This window comes from Phacochoerus africanus, chromosome 14, assembly GCF_016906955.1.
Source record: "Phacochoerus africanus isolate WHEZ1 chromosome 14, ROS_Pafr_v1, whole genome shotgun sequence".
Classification (NCBI taxonomy): Eukaryota; Metazoa; Chordata; class Mammalia; order Artiodactyla; family Suidae; genus Phacochoerus; species Phacochoerus africanus.
The window spans coordinates 52,668,232-52,688,288 of NC_062557.1; positions in this window are offsets into that span (position 1 = coordinate 52,668,232).

A 20,057-nucleotide genomic window follows, 5' to 3' on the forward strand; every position below is an offset into this window, starting at 1 on the left:
CCCTCAGAGGGGCAACTGCTGACTTCCTGCTGGAGCTAAAGAAGGACTGTCCCTTTGTCCCTTCTCTCCAGGGTTTCCCTCCTGCATTCTCACACCGCCCACTGCTCCCACCAAGATTTTCTGAGCACCCCTTGTGTACCTGTCCGCAGGCATCAGAGCGCAGGACTCCGGAGGAGCTGATGTTAGGGTGACAGGCGCTCCTGGAGGTTGATTTGTCTGACTCATGGAATCTGCAAGCTTAGTGGGCTTCCCCTCCTTCCTGAAGGTAGAGAAAGAACAAGAAAGAAATCTAAGACCCAGCACTTGTAGGTCCTGCTTCCTTGAGGTGGTGCAGCTATAGTGGGGAATATGGTGCAATTTTAAAAACACTTTTAACCCATTCGAAGGTGATAAAGAATTTTTTTAAAAGGAGTTCCCGCTGTGGCTCAATGGTTAATGAACTGACTCGCATCCATGAAGACGTGGGTTCCATCCCTGGCCTCCCTCAGTGGGTCAGGGATCCGGCATTGCTGTGGCTGTGGTGTAGGCCGGCAGCTGCAGCTCCTATTCGGCCCCTAGCCTGGGAACTTCCATATGCCGCAGGTACAGCCCTAAAAAAAAAAAAAAAAAAAAAAAAAGACAAAAAAAGAAAAGAATTTTAAAAAGAATCCCTGATGCACACATTCACACAATATTTTTTTTTTGTCTTGTTGTTGTTGTTGCTATTTCTTGGGCCGCTCCCACGGCATATGGAGGTTCCCAGGCTAGGGGTTGAATCGGAGCTGTAGCCACCGGCCTACGCCAGAGCCACAGCAACGCGGGATCCGAGCCGCGTCTGCGACCTACACCACAGCTCACGGCAACACCGGATCGTTAACCCACTGAGCAAGGGCAGGGACCGAACCCGCAACCTCATGGTTCCTAGTCGGATTCGTTAACCACTGCGCCACGACGGGAACTCACACAATATTTTTTACGTTATGTACATTCCTATGCATCTCTCTTCAGATTTTCTCTGTCCTCAGGTGGCGGGGTTGAGGGCAGGCTCTGCGGTGCTGGCCCTGGTCCTGACCGCGTGGCCGTAACTCCCACCCCCTGCGTCTTCCCTCCCGCCCAGCCCCTGAGGGGCCTAAGCTAGTTGCCGGCCTGTGATTCAGGGGAGCCTCAGGAGAGGGCTGACCTGGGGTTAGCTGCAGGTGGATTAGTGCGGGCGAGCTGGGACAGCGCCCCCCCCAGAGCGAGAGGAGGATGGGGGTCCCTTCCCACCCCCAACTCAGCCTCTCTCCTGGGCCTGGGGCTCTAAGGAGCCCATGTGATGTGACTGGGGGAGGAGCTGGTAAAGGAAAGTCCTGTTTCTTTCCCTTCTTCCCCCACCACCCCTGCCTCGAGCCCGGAGAACTCAGGACCACCCGCCCCGGAGCTGACACAGCAGGTGGGGGAAGAGGAGCGAAACAATTAAGCCTCAGCCTCCTCTCCGCCCCACGGCCTCTCCCGGCCTTTCTCCTTCACTTGTGTGGGACCATTTTCCCAGTCACTCTCCTAGAGCCGCGCTGCCGGCTAACACGGGTCCCCTCCACCTCGTCCCCCTGCTGTTTCTGGGACCCGGGCAGCTCGAGGCCCAGAGAGCACTGGCCTGGCCGTTAGGGCCCCCCTCGGATGTGTTCACACGGCCTCCGCCAGGCTGGCCTGTGCCCGGAGCCGCATTCAGGGCTGTCCTTGCCTTTAGGTGGCTCTTGGGTGGGGGACCAGTGACGGCCCAAGCAGGGACCTCCTGCAGCTGCTGCTGCTTCCACCATGGCCTGGGGCTCGCGGGCGCCTTCTGTCTGCGCTGCTCCTTGGGGCCTGCCCCCCACCCCCTGCGGTGGTTGTAGGGCTCTGTTCACCGGCATCTTCTGGACACCGTGTGTCGTGGACACGGTGTGCCTGGCGTTGGGTCCTGGGAGGGTGGGGCCGGAATAAACGCGTGCTTTCTTCCATTTCCTCGCATGCGGTCCTTTAGGCCTGGGTGGTCTGAATACCGTCATCCCTGGAATGTTCGATCCTAGCATTGCCAGGGAGGGCTTCAGAGAGGGGTGAGCCCTAGAAATGACCTAGGTTAGGAGGAGGTGAACTGGGCTCAACAGCCCCCCAGGAACCTCTGTGTTCAGGTGGTCTGCTCTGAGGGAACCAAGCAGGGAAGCCACAGGCCTTTCAGGCTTCTAGAAAAGACCAGGGTGTCTGGAAATGGTGTGGCCTCATGGCTCAGTCATAGGGCATTAGAACAGGACAGATAACCCCAAAGCCACCAACGAGTCACCAGCCCATTGGTCATCCATTTTCTTTGAGCCCAGCGCTCCCTGCCCCAGGCTGTTTCAGATGTGGTGACTCGCAGTGGACGTGTGTTGCTCTCCCTTCCTGCGGTCCACCTGCCCGGCTGTGGGCAGCCCTCCCTGTCCCATTCTCAGTCCCTGTGGAACTGGGCGGGGGGCTGGCCCCAGGCTTCCCTGTCCAGTCCTGGCTGGGATTGCTTCAAGGACAGGCCGGGGACCTGGGCCGGGTTAAGACATTGCTAGAAGCCGAAGCAAGAAGTTGGATGTTTTCTCTGGGTTGCGGAGAAGATGGGACGCTGAGTGGTCTTGTCACCACAAAGACAAGGAGCAGAACTGATGACAGGCAGGTAGAGTCTACTTTGTTTGAGCCTCTGACTCTCTCTGGACCCAACCAAAGCCTGCGCTTCGAGCGCCACAGTCTAGCAAGTTGGTTTCCTTGCTTGAGCCAGATGGCGTTGGGTTTTCTGTTCTTTGCTGTCAAAAAACGTCCTGACAGACACTTCTCAAAGTGATTATGGAAGGAGGGGGGGGGTTAAACTGGCTTAATAGGAAAGGAAAGGTGAAAAACGCTGGCTTGGGAGGGAGGGGGCACTGAGGGATGAATAACTGAGAAAAGAGAGTGAAAATGAGATGCTCTGACTCCACCGAGAGTCAGCCTTTCCCGGCAGGATGATTGCTCCCGAAACTTCCACTTGCCTGGAACCTAACCGGGGCAGAGGTTAGGCACCCAGGTGAGAAAATGCCCCCAGCCGGGCAGGCTTGTCTGGACTCCAGTGCTGACTCAGCGCTTCGAAGCTGGAGGGATCCTTCCCGTCCTGCCCCAGAGGACACCTCGCAGCAGCCCGTGCAGCAGCCCAGCGGCGTGCTCCAGTCTCCAGGTTCAGCGCAGCTTTTTTTTTTTTTTTTTTTGTCTCCCCCCCCCCCCCCGCCCCCTGCAACCCCTGCCGCCGCCCTGGTCCTGTGGAAGTTCCTGGACCAGGGATCAAAGCCACACCCCAGCAGTGACCCGAGCCACTGCAGTGACAACGCCAGACCCTTAACCCGCTGAGCCACAAGGGAAATTCCCCTGTCAACATCTTTATGAGTTAGTGACTAGACCTTGGCCAGAGGTTAGGGCGAGACAGATGGTTCTTCCTGCTCCCGCAGGGGAAGGGAGCAGAGAAACTGGGGGGAAGGACAGCTGTGATGTTTGGGAAACCCAGGGGGACAGGTTAGGGCAGGGCCAGCTCCACAAACTCTCAGGAAGCCCTCGGGATGGGGGTGCCGGTGGGGGCCGCTTATTGGTTTTTCTCTTGTGAATATGGAGTGAGTACTTAGGGTCCTGGTTCTGATTCCGTGGCCACAGGAGACAGTTCACTCAGCACCTTGTCAGAACAGCGTTAATCCGCATTTCGTGAGGAGGTTACCCAATCAGCTCTTTTAAAATGCTGAACAAAATCACCTTCTGTTATACACCGCAAACTCTCATAATTGTTTTTCATCGGGATGAAATATTGGTCTATTTGATTAAAGTGTCCTCATGACAGCCAGTTCAACCAAAGGCTCTCCCTCTACCCTGCCCCGTCACCCAAACCACCAAGCCAAGCGAATAAATGTTCACAGGCATCGAATTTATGACCTGAGTGAAGTCGCGGCTTCATCTTCTGCCAGCCCAGCCGGCGCACGGCTCTCTCTCCGTCCTGACCACCCACCCCCAAGCCGCAGGCCTCCTTCAGAACTTTCTCGTTCACTACCACCCACATCCCCAGGGTTTCACCTTCACCCCGGGAGAAATGGGCACCCGGAGCTCTGGCCACACTCTCCGCCAGCATGGGTGGTGGCCCAAGTTGAGACACAGCCTGGGGGTCTGCGTTAGTGACATGAGGGGCCAGCCGCAGAAGGTGCCAGCAACTTCGGCAGACCCTGAAAAGGGACGAGGGGGCGCCAGGGCTGCGCACTGCGCCCTCCGTGATGCCCCTGAGGAACGGAGGCCTTCCTGGCCCACGGAGAACAGGCCCTGATCTGGCCTCCATCCTGGTGGGCTCCGTGGGCCGTGGTGCCCAGGCCGGGGGGGCAACGCCCAGGAGCACTGAGGTTGCGGGACTGGAAGATCCTCCCGAGACCGGAGCTGGTCTCAGAAACGTGTCCTTCCAGCAGTCGGAGCTCTCAGGGAAGGCCGGGGACACGCCCGTGATGACACAGCTCTGCAAGATGTTCCTTCAGGAGCCACAAAAGAGGCAGGGTAGGTGGAGGAGTCCTGTTTCTTTTTCCTTTCTTCTTCTTCTTCTTTTTTTTCTTTTGAAATTAAAGTATAGTCGATTGACTGTGCGGTGCCAAACTCCACTGCACAGCACGGCGACCCAGTCATACATGTAAACACATTTTCTTTCTTATATTGTTCTCCTTCGTGGTCTATCCCAAGGGACTGGATATTGTTCCCTGCGCTTACAGTAGGACCTCCTTGCTTATCCATTCTATTTGTGTGTGTGTGTGTGTGTGTGTGTGTGTGTGTGTGTGTGTGTGTGTGTGTGTGTGTGTGTTTGTGTGTCTTTTTAGGGCCGCACCTGTGGCATATGGAGGTTCCCAGGCAAGGGGTCGAATAGGAGCTGTAGCCCCTGGCCTACACCACAGCCACAGCAACCCTGGATTCTTAACCCACTGAGCCAGGCCAGGGACTGAACCTGCATCCTCATGGGTGCTGGTCAGATTCGTTTCCGCTGCGCCACGATGGAACCTCCTTTGCTTCTCCATTCCAGACGGAATAGTTTGCATGGACTGACCCCCCACCTCCTGGTCCGTCCCATTCCCTCCCTCTCCCCCTTGGCAACCACAGGTCTGTTTCTATGTCTGTGCGTCTGTTTCTGTTTCAGAGACAGGATCATTTCTGCCATAGAGTGTCTTTTCCTGAAGAAGGGAAGGGTTTTCACCCATCAACAGCTCGCAGGGGAAAGTACGTGGACAGGGAGGCACGGGAGGGGTGACTCGGGGGCCGGGCCGTGTCCGGTGGGGGGAGAGCCAGGGAGCGGGGAGGGATCTCCTGGGATGGGAGGAGGGGAAGCCCTCGGCAGCGGAGTAGAGCCGGACAGGCCAGGCCTGGAAGTAGCACATTTCTGGGTTAGGAGGCAGCTGTGGGCTCCAAGGGGTTTCCACTCGAAGTTTCTCTCTTCTCGGCAAAATAGGAGGTGAGGCCTCCTTCAGAGTGTGGGGAGGAAGGACCGCTGCCTTCCTGGGGGCTTCCTACGGGCCGGAAGGTGTACTAAGCACCTCACTTGTGAAAGTTTGACTCCCTCACCAACCCCAGATACGCTATAGCTCCATTTTAGGGGTGACAACCCTGAGGCTCAGAAAGGCGTGACCTCTCTAAGGTCAGCCAGTTATTAAGCGACAGTCAGGATTATAATTTCCCCAAGTGCTTAAACTCTATACACTATTAGTAAAGAGGCGAAGCCTGACGGGAGCCAGTCCCCGAGGAGATGGGGGTGGCCACGGGCAGGGCTGAGCAGGCCTTTTTCTCTGAGGCAGGAGGCGGGACCAGGACAGGTGGAGTCCACACGGGTTACCGGATTAGTGGGAAGAAGAGGCTGCCAAAGGGCTTCCTTTCCTGTGTCCTTAGTGTCATCAGGGAGGATGGCCGCGTGTTTGCCGAGAGCATGATGAGTGGGGTGGGCAGTCGGGTGAGGACCTGACGTGGCTTTGGTGAAGGTGGCGGTCTGGCTGGGAGCTCAGGAAACCCTGGGAAAAGAGCCACTCCCTGGGGCCAGGCGTTCCCTCTTTCTGCCGAGTGCAGCCTTCCAGGCTTGCATCTCAAGGTGCCAGACACAAATGCAGTCTTTCTGAGCCTTGCATTGCAGCCCACCTGCCCTGAATACCACCAAGTGTCTTAGTCGATGCCACACAAAACAGAAGGATGGTGGCGTTCCCACTGTGGCACAGGGGGATCCGCAGCGTCTCTGCAACCCCAGGACATAGGTTCAACCCCCAATCCGGCACAGTGGGTTACAGGATCTGGCGTTGCTGTAGCTGCGGCATAGGTTGCAACATCGACTTGGATTTGATCCCCAGCCTGGGAACGCCATATGCTGCAGAGTGGCCAAAAAAGAAAAGAAAAAAAACAACAACAAAAAACCCCCAGAAGGATCACCCCAGGAAGGCCTGCCCAAACTTCTGTCCTGCAACATTGCAGGATAGAATAAGATGGTTTGGGTTTTTTGTTTTTTGTCTTTTATCATTTTAGGGCAGCACCCTCGGCATATGGAGGTTCCTAGGCTAGGGTTCAAATCGGAGCCACAGCAGCCGGCCGACACCACAGCCACAGCAACACCAGATCCGAGCCACGTCTGCGACCTACAACACAGCTCACGGGAACGCTGGATCCTTAACCCACTGAGCGAGGCCAAGGATCAAACCCTTGTCCTCATGGATCCTAGTTGGGTTCGTCAACCACTGAGCCCCTATGGGAACTCCCCAAAATGGCTTTAAGGCATTAACATTCCTGCAGCTTATTACGCGGTCCTGGAGAACCAGAGCAAGGCTCTCCATTTAAGAAGACCTCGAAACTTTGGCTGAGAATTTTGAAAAACTTCAAGTCAGCAATCCGCTGACAGGTGTATCGACAGGGTGTCCTCCTTCTGAAAAGGTGGGGTATGAACACGTGTTGTCTTTGTCTCTTTTTTCCCACATCTGATTCTCCTCTGGGGATCCACCCATCTCTACCTTCAATCCAGGTAGTTTGTATGGGACTGATTTCAGCCCTAGCCTCAGAGTCTGTGACCAAGCCCAGTTCAGGGAGGGTCAGTGTTAGGACATTGGCTAGAAGCAATAAGAGAGTGACATGGTCTTTGCACTGGGGTTGCTCAGCTGGCAAGTTAGAAGCCCGGAGCTGCTAGTAACCAGCGCTGCTACTACTAGGAAGAGTCTGCCTGAGAATGAGCCAACACAGAAGAAAGCAGAGATGAAATATTAAGAGAGGAGTTCCAGTCATGGCACAGGGGAAGCAAATCCGACTAGTATCCATGAGGACACAGGTTCAATCCCTGACCTCGCTCAGTGGGTTAAGGATCTGGCGTTGCTGTGAGCTGTGGTGTAGGTTGCAGATGCAGCTCAGATGCCAAGTTGCTGTGGCTGTGGTGAAGGCCAGCATCTACACCACAGCTCTGATTCGATTCCTAGCCTGGGAACTTCCATATGCCACAAGTGCGGCCCTAAAAAGAAAAAAAAAAAGGAAAGAAATATTGAGAGATCAAGAGAGCAATTTCAGATGCATGTTTTCAGCACCTGGATCCATCCAGACCTGAAGCCACTACTCCTGAATGACCCGTTACATAAACCAGTGTACTCCCATATTTTATCAAGCTAGTTTGAGTTTAGAATATCCTGTTTATCTCTTCCTATTAAAATTATACCAATTTTTCATGACTAGTTTAAAATTTACCTCCTACAAGATGGCTTCCTTGAATTATTTAGCGGATATTTATCATTCAGTGTTTTCTATTGCCCCAAAATGACCTCCCCGCATACTTCTGAAAAATCCACACCACCCCCACAGCTCATCAGCATCACCAACATGGCCACAATAGATACAGCCAGGCTGGCATCTTGTGTGACCCTTTCCTCCGGCAGAACAGGAGTAATTGGACCTTATCCACCTGCGGCCTTTATGTTCCCGGGGCCCTGGCGTTTTCGCATCAGATCAGGAGCAGCTGGAGAACAAGGGCTTTGTCCCTGATATCCCTCCCGCCCCAGCATCCAGCGCAGGACCCAGCCTCCCAAAATTTCCAGACTCCTCAGCTGATGATTTGGCCCATGTCTCAGTGAAAAAGTGAAACAACCACAAAGAAATTCCCAAATCATCCTGCACGCAGACAATGGCCCTTCTGTGACTGCGCCCATGGGCCCTGACCCCCTGTCTGTTAGCACAGAAGGCATGTCCCTGCTCTGTTGCGGGTGTGCTTTGTCACCTGGCTTTGGTTTCTCCTCCTCCCGGCGCCACGCCCCTCACCTTTCCCTTAGGAAACCACCCATTCCTGTTCTCAGGCGTGTAGTTTGAGAGGGATGGACCCCATCCCCAATTCCCCAGATACACTGTGGCTGGTGTAGGGTCAGGCCCCTCAAGATGGCTGCCCTCTTGCTCTCTGGACATCCCCGCTCGACCAGGCCCGGCTTCACTCACAGGACTATGCAATCCTCCTAATTACAGGACTTCATCAGTAACAAGCTTGTCCCCCGCCCCAGCTGCTGGTTTCCTTGGTAACTGATGGGCCAAGCTGACGTCAACTCCCCTATAAATGGCAGCCTCCTTGCACCCTGGGTGGTGAAGGGTGTCATGTCTTGCCTGTCGTTTGCTGTCTATGGTGAGGTATTGATCTAAGGACCTTTGGTTCCGGACAAAATCTTGTAAGATCCCCTGTCCCTTAAACCACTGATGTCTCTGGCGCTGTCTCCAGGCTCTTTCTTCCATCTCAACGGCGGGCAATTACAAGGCTTGCAGGCCTGCTGGGCTCAGCCCAGCGGCTGGCTTCAGTCACCCTGCATGTTCCGTCCGTCCACCTGGCCACACTGGTTGGTTCAGGGGTCAGAGTGTCACGCATTCGGAGCACTGAAAAGCGAGGAGGTACGAAGATATTTGCTAGAGTTTGGGGAAAAGAGAACTATTTCTCCTCTTCAACAGGTGTGTCCTAAAATTCTCCGTCTCCCGGTGGGTGTGGCGGCCACTGCCTGGCCCAAAACCAAAGTTGGCAAACTGGAGAAAATGGATGTTGGCTCTTGGCTGGCTAGTTCATTGTCACGCACCCTCCTCGGCGAATTTCAGTGACCACCACTGAAGTGGGTTGCTAACGTCAGTTGGGATTTTATGTTGCTGAACCTGTTACAGTGTCTCTTGTACCAGTCATAAGCCAGTTTCCCTGCTCTGGGCCTTGCCCCTTTCATTTTGTCATGATTTTACTTTTTTTTTTTTTTGCTGCACCCACGGCACGTGGAATTTCCCAGGCCAGGGATTGAACCTGTGCCACAGTAGTGACAATGCCAGATCCTTAACCGCCTAACCACCAGAAAAGTCCGGGATTTCACTTCTGAGGTTACAACGCCCTTCTTCGTTCCCACCGACATAAAGCCACCTTGCGGGCAATGGTTCTTAGCATTGGCTTCACATTAGAATCACCTGGGAAGCTGTAAAAAACAACTAATACCTGTGTCCAATACCAAGACCCCAGGGAGAGGCCTGAGCGATTGCTCTCTCTCGCTCTCTCTTTTTTTTTGGAGGGGGGGCGGTTCTTTCTAGGGCGGCACCCATGGCATATGGAGGTTCCCAGGCTAGGAGGTGAATCGGAGTTGTGGCTGCCCACCTGTAGCACAGCCACAGCAATGCCAGATCCTTAACCCACTGAGCAAGGCCAGGGATGGAACCCGCAACCTCATGGTTCCTAGTTGGATTTGTTTCCACTGCACCACAATGGGAACTCCATTTTTCTTAATTTTATTGGAGTAGAGTTGACTTCCAACGTTGTATTCGTTTCAGGTATACAGCAAAGCGAATCAGTTATACACATATATCCATTCTTTTTGCCCATACAGGTTATTGCTAACTACTGAGTAGATTTCCCTCTGCTCTGCAGTAGGTTCTTGTTAATTATCTAATATTGCTTTTTCAAATGCTCCTAGTAGTTCCGTGAAACCAGACTTGAGAACGGCTGATCTTGAAAGCAGCTGTCCTTTGATGCCATAATCCTGTCACTGCCCCTGTTTTTCTGCCCCTCTTCACAGCAGAATTTACTGCAGGAATGTTCTGTTCTCGCTGCTTAGAATTTCCTACCTTTTAATAACTTTGCAAGTTTAAAAAAACCAAATAAGGAGTTCCCACTGTGGCACAGTGGGTTAAGAATCCAACTGCAGGAGTTCCTGTTGTGGCGCAGTGGTTAACGAATCCAACTAGGAACCATGAGGTTGCGGGTTCGGTCCCTGCCCTTGCTCAGTGGGTTAACGATCCGGCGTTGCCGTGAGCTGTGCTGTAGGTTGCAGACGCGGCTCGGATCCTGCGTTGCTGTGGCTCTGGCGGTTAGGCTGGCAGCTACAGCTCCAATTAAACTCTTAGCCTGGGAATCTCCATATTCTGTAGGAGCGGCCCAAGAAATGGCAAAAAAAAAAAAAAGATTCCAACCGCAGCCACTCGGGTTGCTGTGAAGGCCCGATCCCAGCCCCAGTGTTTGCCACAGCAGTGGTGTAAATCGCAGCTTCGGCTCAGAGTCGGTCCCCGGCTGGGGAACTTCCATATGTCATGGGTTCGGCCATTAAAAAACAATAACAGCAACCAAATAAGACAAGTACAAAAAAAAGAAAAACCTAAAATGACTGCAAACATTTTACAGGCCCCATGTCTTTCTGTTATAGCCCAAACTCCTTGTGATTCCCCACAGCAAAGAGAACCCAGTTTTTGGCCTCCTTCATTGTACAACCTACTTCAGCTGAAATACAAAAAACAGCAAAAAGTAATAGAAAGGAATTCCTATAGTGGCTCAGTGGTTAACAAATCCGACTAGGAACCACGACGTGGCGGGTTCGATCCCTGGCCTTGCTCAGTGGGTTAACGATCTGGCATTGCTGTGAGCTGTTGTGTAAGTTGCAGATGCGGCTTGGATCCCGCATGGCTGTGGCTCTGGCCTAGGCCGGTGGCTACAGCTCCGATTTGACCCCTAGCCTGGGAACCTCCATATGCAACAGAAGCAGCCCTAGAAAAGGCAAAAAGACAAAAAAAAAAAAAAAGAGTCCATTTCCCAGAGTTCCCTGGTGGCCTAGCAGTTAAGGATCTGGCTCGGGTTCGATTGCTGCCACAGGTGTGGCCCAAAAGAGAGCACTTCTCTCCCCACATTGGTGCCGAGTTGATCTCGCTTTGACCAATGGAATGCATCTGAACTGAGGCTCTCCCAGCTCCTGGCCAAGGTCTTAGGAGGCCTGACAGTTGGGACTTTGGGCTTCTTGGGCTGCAGGCCCCACGGAGTGAAGCTCAGGCAAGATTTCCTGAACGCGGAAGAACCACGTGGGAGAGTGAGGCCCAGCCAAACCAGTCACTGACTTGTGAGTGGGTGAGCCATCCCAGACACTCCAGCTCCAGCCTGTTTCCCAAGTGAACATGGCCATGAGAGGGATGCCAGGTGACACTATGGGGAACCCTGCCCCCAATGGAAACCACCCAGAAGTGAATGATTCTTTGTGTTTTTAGCTGAGAGCACTGTACAATTAACAAAAATGGGTCATGCTGAGGTGCAGCATTTCAGGGTTACACAACACCTGGTATAAAGAAGATCCTATAAGCTTCAGGAAGGAACACCGAGTCATGTGAAAAAGAACAAGGGGACTTATCTGTGACACAGCAGGTTAAGGATCTGGTGTTGTCTCTGAGGCATCATGGGTTTGATGCTCAGCCCAGTGGGTTAAACATCCAGTTTCTGCAGCTGTGGCTGGGATTTGATCCCTGGCCTGGGAACTTCCATATGCTGAGGGTGTGGCCAAAACACCCCCCTCCCCAAACCAGAAATCCAAGCGGCTTTAGGCCTTTTTACAGCCAACATTGCTTCCTGTAAAGCAGTGATCTCAGAGCTGTGAACAAAAATGATTTCCATGCATTTCCAGACATATAGGGTCTTGAAAACTTTCTCCCTCCCATGTGCCCTTTCTGCAGGAGCTATTGAAGGGCGTGCACCGTGGAAAGGAGTTCCGAGGATGGTGAGGAAGCAAAGGCCAGGACGACGGCTACGGAGCCGGCCAGAGGGCGGACAGGGCGGACCAGGACGGCCTGGACTAGTCGATGTGCCTGAGCCTGTGGAGAGGGATCACGATGGGGGAGGAAACAAAAGCGGATAGAAAAGCAGACCAATAGGAGTTCCCGTCATGGCTCAGCGGTTAACAAACCCGACTAGCATTCATGACGACTCGGGTTTGATCCCTGGCCTCGCTCCGTGGGATGAGGATCGGTGTTGCGGTGAGCTGTGGTGTAGACTGCAGACGCGTCTCAGATCCTGCGTGGCTGTGGCATAGGCCAGTGGCTACAACTCTGATTGGACCCCTAGCCGGGGAACCTCCATATGCTGCAGGTATGTCCCTAAAAAGACCAAACAAACAACAAAAAAACCTAGGCCAATCATAACAAAAGAGATATTACCTAGAAAGGCACGCAAAAGAGATATTATCTAGAGAGGCAGCAGCAAAAGGTTTTCTAGGGAAGGGAAGCAATCATTACAATACCCTCTGGAGCTCCCCTGTGCATCTATGAATAGTATGTCCATCATCAAAATGATGCAAAGCCCGTCTGCCCAGTCATGATGAAACTCTAGTAGAAAGACAGGAGTTGAGGAAGTTTGCAGGTGTCATAGGATCAAGGCCAAGAAAGAATGCAGGCTCCTCTTCCAGACTGGGGAGCCAGTATCTGCCTAGAACTGAAAAAAATCAATGCATGAACAATAACGCGTGCGTCCTACTTTGAGATGTGGCAGTAAATACTGACTATTAAAAGAGGTGAACATTACGGTTTTTGCTGAGGGAAAGACAGCAAGAGAGATGGAGGGGACTGCTTTCATCGGTGAGAAACTTACATGGAGTTCCCGTCGTGGCACAGTAGAAACACAAACCTGACTAGGTTGCGGGTTCAATCCCTGGCCTCCTCCTCAGCAGATTAAGGATCCCGTGTGGCTGTGGTGTAGGCTGGCAGTAGCTCCGATTGGACTCCTAGCCTCGGAGCCTCCATATGCTGCGGATGAGGCCCTAAAAAGAAAGGAAAAAAAACCTTACAGATTCTTTAAATCATATGCATCTACAGCTTTGAGCAAAAGTTTAGAATTTAGGGGAAAAAAAAACAGAGAAGACAGGAAGAAAGGAAAGGAGGAATGAAGGAAAGGAGGGAGGGAGGAAATAAGAAAAGACGAGCCAAATCAGGGGTTCGAAGCAGGGGTGCACATGATTTTTAAATTTTTTAAATTATAGTTGGTTTACAGTGTTCTGTCAATATCCGCTGTGCAGCAAAGTGACCCAGTCATCCACATATAGCCTTTCTTTTTCCCATATTATTTTCTATCCTGTTCTATCACAAGTAATTGGATGTAGTTCCCTGTGGTATACAGTAGGATCCATTCTAAATGCAATAGTTTGTGTCTATTAATCCCAAACTCCCAGTCCATCCCACTCCCTCCCCCTTGGGAACCACAAGTCTCTTCTCCGTGTCTGTGACTCTGTTTCTGTACTGTATATAGGTTCATTTATGCTATATTTTTTGTCATTGTTGTTTTTTGCCTTTTTAGGGTCACACCCGCAGCATATGGAAGTTCCTAGGCTAGGGGTCAAATCAGAGCTGCAGCTACCAGCCTCTGCCGCAATAACATGGGATCCAAGACATGTCTGTGACCTACTCCAAGCTGGATCCTTAACCCACTGAGTGAGGCCAGGGACCAGACCCAAGTCCTCATGGATACTAGTCGGGTTTGTTACTTCCGAGCCACGACAGGAACTCCCTGCACCCTATTTTAGATTCCACATATAAGTGCTATCATATGGTATTTGTCTTTCTCTTTCTGACTTCACTTAGAGTGAGAATCTCTAGTTGCATCCTTGTTGCTGCAAATGACATTATTTTGTTCTTTTTTATGGCTGAGTAGTATTCCATTGTGTATATATACCACATTTTCCTAATGCATTCAACTGTCGATGGACATTTCGGTTGCTTCCATGTCTTGGCTATTGTGAATAGTGCTGCATGTATCTTTTTGAGTGAAAGCTTTGTCCAGATATATGCCCAGGAGTGGGATTGCTGGATCATGTGGTAGTTCTAGATTGTGTTTTTTGAGGAACCTCCATGCTGTTTTCCATAGTGGTTGTACCAGTTTACATTCCCACCAACAATGTAAGAGGGTTCCGTTTTCTCCACACCCTCTCCAGAATTTGTTATTTAGAGACTTGTTAATAATAGCCATTTTGATGGGTGTGAGGTGATACCTCATTGTGGGTTTGATATGCATTTCTCTAATAATTCGTGATGTTGAGCATTTTTTCATGTGCCTGTTGGCCATCCATATGTCTTTGGAGAGATGTCTATTTAGATCTTCTGCCCGTATTTCCCCCCACCTTTTTTTTTTTTTTTTTTAGGGCCACACCCATGGCATATGGAAGTTCCTAGGCTAGGGGTCAAATTGGAGCTGCTCCTGCTGGCCTATGCCACAGCGGTGGAAACTTGGGCTCTGAGCCTGTCTGCAACCTACACCATAGCTCATGGCAACACCAGATCCCCAACCCACTGAACAAGGCCCGAGATCAAACTCACACCCTCATGGATACCAGTTGGATTCATTTCTGCGGCACCACAATGGGAACTCCATTCTGCTCATATTTCAACTGGCTTATTTGGGTGGGGGGGTCCTTTGCTGTTGAGCTGTATGAGTTGTTTGCATATTTTGGAGATTAAGCCCTTGTTGGTTGCATCATTTGCAACGATTTTCTCCCATTCTGTGGGTTGTCTTTTTGGGGTTTTTTGTTTGTGTTTTTAGGTTTCCTTTGCTGTGCAAAAGCTTATAAGTTTTATTAGGTCCCATTGGCTTGTTTTTGTTTTTATTTCTAATGCTTTCAGAAACTGACCTAAAAAAATGTTTGTACGGTTGACAGCAGAGAATGTTTTGCCTATGTTCTCTTATAGGAGTTTTACGGTATCTTGTCTTATATTTAAGTCTTTAAGCCATTGTGAATTTATTTTTGTGCATGGTGGGCAGGCGTGTTCTAGTTTCATTGATTTACATGCACCTGTCTAGTTTTCCCAGCACCACTTTCTAAAGAGATTGTCTTTTTACCATTTTATATTCTTGCCTCCTTTGTCCAAGATTAATTGACTGTAGGTGTCTGGGTTTATTTCTGGGCTCTCTATTCTATTCCATTGATCTGTATGTCTGTTTTTGTAGCGGTGCCACACTGTTTTGATTACTGTAGCTTTGTAATATTGAGTGAAGTCTGGGAGAGTTATGCCTCCTGCTTGGTTTTTTGTTTCCTCAAGATGCAATTCTAGGTCTTTCGTGGTTTTATATAAATTTTTAGATTGTTTCTTCTAGTTCTGCAAAAAATGTCATGGGTAATTTGATAGGGATCACATTAAATCTGTCGATTGCTTTGGGTGGTATGGCCATTTTAATGATATTAATTCTTCCAATCCAGGAGCATGGGAATCCATTTCTTTGAATCCTCTTTAATTTTCCTGATTAGTGTTTTATAGTTCTTAGCATAAAAGTCTTTCACCTTCTTGGTCTGGTTTATTCCTGGGTATTTAATTTTACGGGGTATAAAATTTTAAAGAGTATTGTGTTTTTATATTCCTTTTCTAATATTTCATTGTTAGTATACAGAAATGCAACCAATTTTTTTTTTCTTTTTTACGGCTGAACTCATGGAATATGGAAGTTCCCAGGCTAGGGGTCAAATTAGAGCTGCAATTTCCAGCCTACACCACAGCCACAGCAATGCCAGATCTGAGCTGTGTCTGTGACCTACACCACAGCTCATGGCAATGTCAGATCCTTAACCAATGAGCAGGGCCAGGGACCAAACCTTCATCCTCTCGGATACTAGTTGAGTTTGTTCCTGCCTGTTCCATGGCAGGAACTCCCCCTCCCCCTTTTTTAGGGCCACACCTGTGGCATATGGAGGTTCCTAGGCTAGGGAGCAAATCCAAGCTGCAGCTGCCGGTCTATGACACAGCCAGAGCAACAGTGGATCCAAGCCTCATCTGTGACCTGCACTGCAGCTCATGGCAATGCGGAATCCCTGACCCATAGAGTGAGGCCAGGGATCAAACCCACATCTTCTTGGATGCTAGTTGGGTTTTTAACCCACTGAGCCACAATGGGAACTCCAACTGATTTCCGAATATTAATCTTGTATCCTGCTACTTAGCTGAATTTGTTGATCAGTTTGAGTAGATTTGTGTGGAGTCCTTAGGGTTTTCTATATATAGTATCATACCATCTACATATAGTGACAATTTTACCTCTTCTCTTCCAATTTAGTTATTTTTATTTCTTTCGTTTGTCTGATTGCTGTGACTAGGACTTCCAACACTATGTCGAATAAAAGTGGTGAGAGTGGGCATCCTTGTCATGTTCCAGATTTTAGCCGGAAGGCTTTCAGCTTTACTCTGTTGAGGATTATATTGGCTATGAGTTTGTCATAAATGCCTTTTTTATGTAAAAATATGTTCCCTCTATAATCATTTCGATAAGAGTTTTTATCATTAATGGATGTTGGATTTTGTCAAATGTTTTTTCTGCCTCTATTGAAATGATCACATGGTTTTTGATTTTTCTTTTGTTAATGTGTGTATGACATTGATTGATTTGCATATGTTGAACTATCCTTGTGAATTTGGGATGAATCCCACTTGGCCGTGGTGTATGATCTTTCTGATGTGATGTTGGAGTCAGCTGGCTAAAATTTTTTGGACAATTTTTGCGGTGATTGACATTTTTAAACATCAAGTAATTTCCTTTCCCAGTCAGGGTTCTCATTTCTTCATCTCGAAAGGTTAGATGACAGCCCCCAGAAGATCCTGCCAGCTTAGATCACCTTGGGTATAGGTCAGACTGTAAACAAATATTTGGAGTACCCTGACTGGTATCTGTAAGGACACGGGTTTAAGGACCCAGCATTGCCTTGAGCTGTGGTGTATCTGGCAGAGGCAGCTCCCATCCCGCGTTGCTGTGGCTCCAGCATATGCTGAAGGCTACAGCTCTATCCTGGGACCCCTAGCCTGTGAACTTCCACATGCCATGTGTGCAGCCCTAAAAAGACCAAAAAAAAAAAAAAAGTAAACAAATATTTTTTGTTGTTGTTGTTGCTATTTCTTGGGCCGCTCCCGCGGCATATGGAGGTCCCCAGGCTAGGGGTTGAATCGGAGCTGTAGCCACCGGCCTACGCCAGAGCCACAGCAACGCGGGATCCGAGCTGCGTCTGCGACCTACACCACAGCTCACGGCCACGCCGGATCGTTAACCCACTGAGCAAGGGCAGGGACCGAACCCGCCACCTCATGGTTCCTAGTCGGATTCGTTAACCACTGCGCCACAACGGGAACTCCCAAGTGTAAACAAATATTTAACTTCCCAAGGGTGGTGGTTCTGAAGACAATCATCCTATGTGCGTATGTTTGTTCCCAAGTTGAATCTCTGGCAATCCTGCCTCCCTGGTGTGAGGTTCTGGAGAATTGGATTTTTTTTTTTTTTTTTTTTGAGGGGGGAATTGGCTTTTTTTTTTTTAAAAGAAGTACCCGGAGAGCAAGTAATCTGCTTGCCTTTTCCTCAAGAGCCCTGCTCTAGGACAGATCCTGGGAGGTGCAGGGTCACCAGTTTAATAACATTCAATCACAAATCAATTCTCCTTTCAGTCCTGATTGCATTAGGGAGAAGATACCAGTTTGGCTAATGGCATTTTTTGTCTGATGGCTTTAGGGCCGAACCCATGGCCTATAGATATTCCCGGGCTAGGGGCTGAATCGGAGCTGTAGCCTCAGGCTGACACCACAGCCACAGCCACACCAGATCTGAGCAACATCTGCGACCTACACCACAGCTCACGGTAACGCTGGATCCTTGACCCACTGAGCAAGGCCAGGGATCGAATCTGTGCCCTCATGGATACTTGTCAGATTTGCTTCCACCAAGCCATGTTGAGAACTCTTGCATTAACTGTCCTTTCCATTTTTTTTTTTTCTCTTTCTTTTGTCCTTTCAATTTTGTTTTTGTCCTTGTCTTATAGGCAGAAGTCTTTCTTGAAGATCTGGTGATCCTTGGCCATTCACTCATTTTTCAGAGATGAAAAATGGCAAGAAAAGCTGACTGGAAACTGTACAAACAGGACATATCAACTGGTGGGTCTAATTGGCAGAGTCATTTCATTGGGGGACCCCACATGACACTTGAACTGGTCAGTTTCTCTAGAGAGAAAACCTCCAGCCTTACCTGGGGGTGGGTCTTGGGGGTACTTGGCTGCCAACTTTATTGGGACCATCAGGGGCAGGGGGCTAGGGCCTCCAATTTTAAATTTGGTATCTCACCCTCAGCTCTAGCTGTTGTCCCCAAGTTCAGATTTTCTCTCGAGAAAATAAATCTCCCTTTTCTGTTAGGCTGGGGAAAGGCCTTCACCCATGGGCTCTGTGAGGTGCAGGAAGGTATCTGGGGGGAAGAAGAGCCCTAACTGCATCTGATAAAAACTTTGGTCCCACCATCCTGTTTTCAGGGTCACCCGTGTACCACCCTCGGAGCATCTCTCCCCCAATTCCTAAGGTTGGGGGGTGGCTGAGGCGAGACTTGACCACCTTCTGGGCTTTTGTCTTTTCTCTTGCCTGCTCAATCCATCACTGACATTTGCATCCTCATTTTCTTGTCCTTGTGAGCTAAAGGCCTCAAGCTTGGCATTTGAGTGGGGTTTCAGAAGGGGTGAGATAAAGGCATCTGTGCCTGTTTAGCTGGAATTCTATTCTGAGTCACACTTCAGCTTACCCCAGTCTGACTCCCAGCCCCATCCACACCACTGAAACTGCTCTAGGCAACATCCCAGAAGCAATGGTGGGATTCTCCCCCTGGGTCAGGGCTGGGTGGCACCGACCTGTGTTGACTCCCTCAATCCTGCTCATCAGGCCCTGGCACAAACTTGAAGAGCTTCTTGTTGACAGACCCAGAGAGCCTTGCCCTAACTTCCTCTTTAAAAAAAAAAAAAAATTGATTATAGTTGATTTACAATGTTCTGTTAATTTCTGCTGTATAGCAAAGTGACCCAGTTACACATATATATACACATTGTTTTTCTCATTTATCTTCTATCGTGTTCTGTCCCAAAGTGATTGGATATAGCTCCCTGTGCTATACTGCATGATCTCTCACACAGCCTCTTAGCACATGACACATTTGACTAATCCCTTCTTGGCTTCCATGAAACACCCAGGTTCTCTGAGCCACATCTGTGACCTACACCACAGCTCACAGCAACATTAACCCACTGAATGAGGTCAGGGATCGAACCTGCGTCCTCGTGGACGCTAGATTCATTTCTCCTGCACCACAGTGGGAAGTCCCTCCAGGTTCTGCTCTTACCCCACTGACTGACCCGTGTTGGATCTGCCTCCTTTGCGTGACTTCTGAACATCAGAGAACCAAGCGGGCACAGCTTGCTCCCTTTTCTCTATCCAAATTCTCTGCTTGGAGATCTTGGCCAGCCTGTGGCTCTCCGGAGCACACCCCCCAGCCCTGTGCTCTGTGCCCAGCTGTGGTTTCTCCGCTTGAATGTCTCAGGGGCATCCAAACAACATTTCCAGACCAGAACCCCCAAAGCGAAACCCATACCTCCCCCCTCACCTCTCTCCTTCCTGCTGTGTTTACTTATCTTCTCTCACACTCGATTTTGAACCTGCAAAAGGGCAAAGACTGGAAGACTGGGTCTTGCCCGGGGCCATATTCACAGCACCTAACATAGTACCTGGCACATAACAGGTTCTCAAAATTATTCGTGAATGAAATAAAGCAGTGAACATAGGAGAGGAGTTGTAAGAAGTCAGGGTTGTTTTTTTGTTTGTTTGCTTTTTTTTTTTTGCCAGGGCCGAGAAGCATGCTGAAGTTCCCAGGCCAGGGATCTGACCCAGATCCAACCTGTGTCACAGCAGTGATATTGCTGGATCCTCAAGCCACTAAGCCACCAGGGAACTCCTGCATAGGCTTTTAAAGACTCAGAAGGCAAACAAAAGAAGAAGGCACACGAACACTCAAACACCTGAACACCACT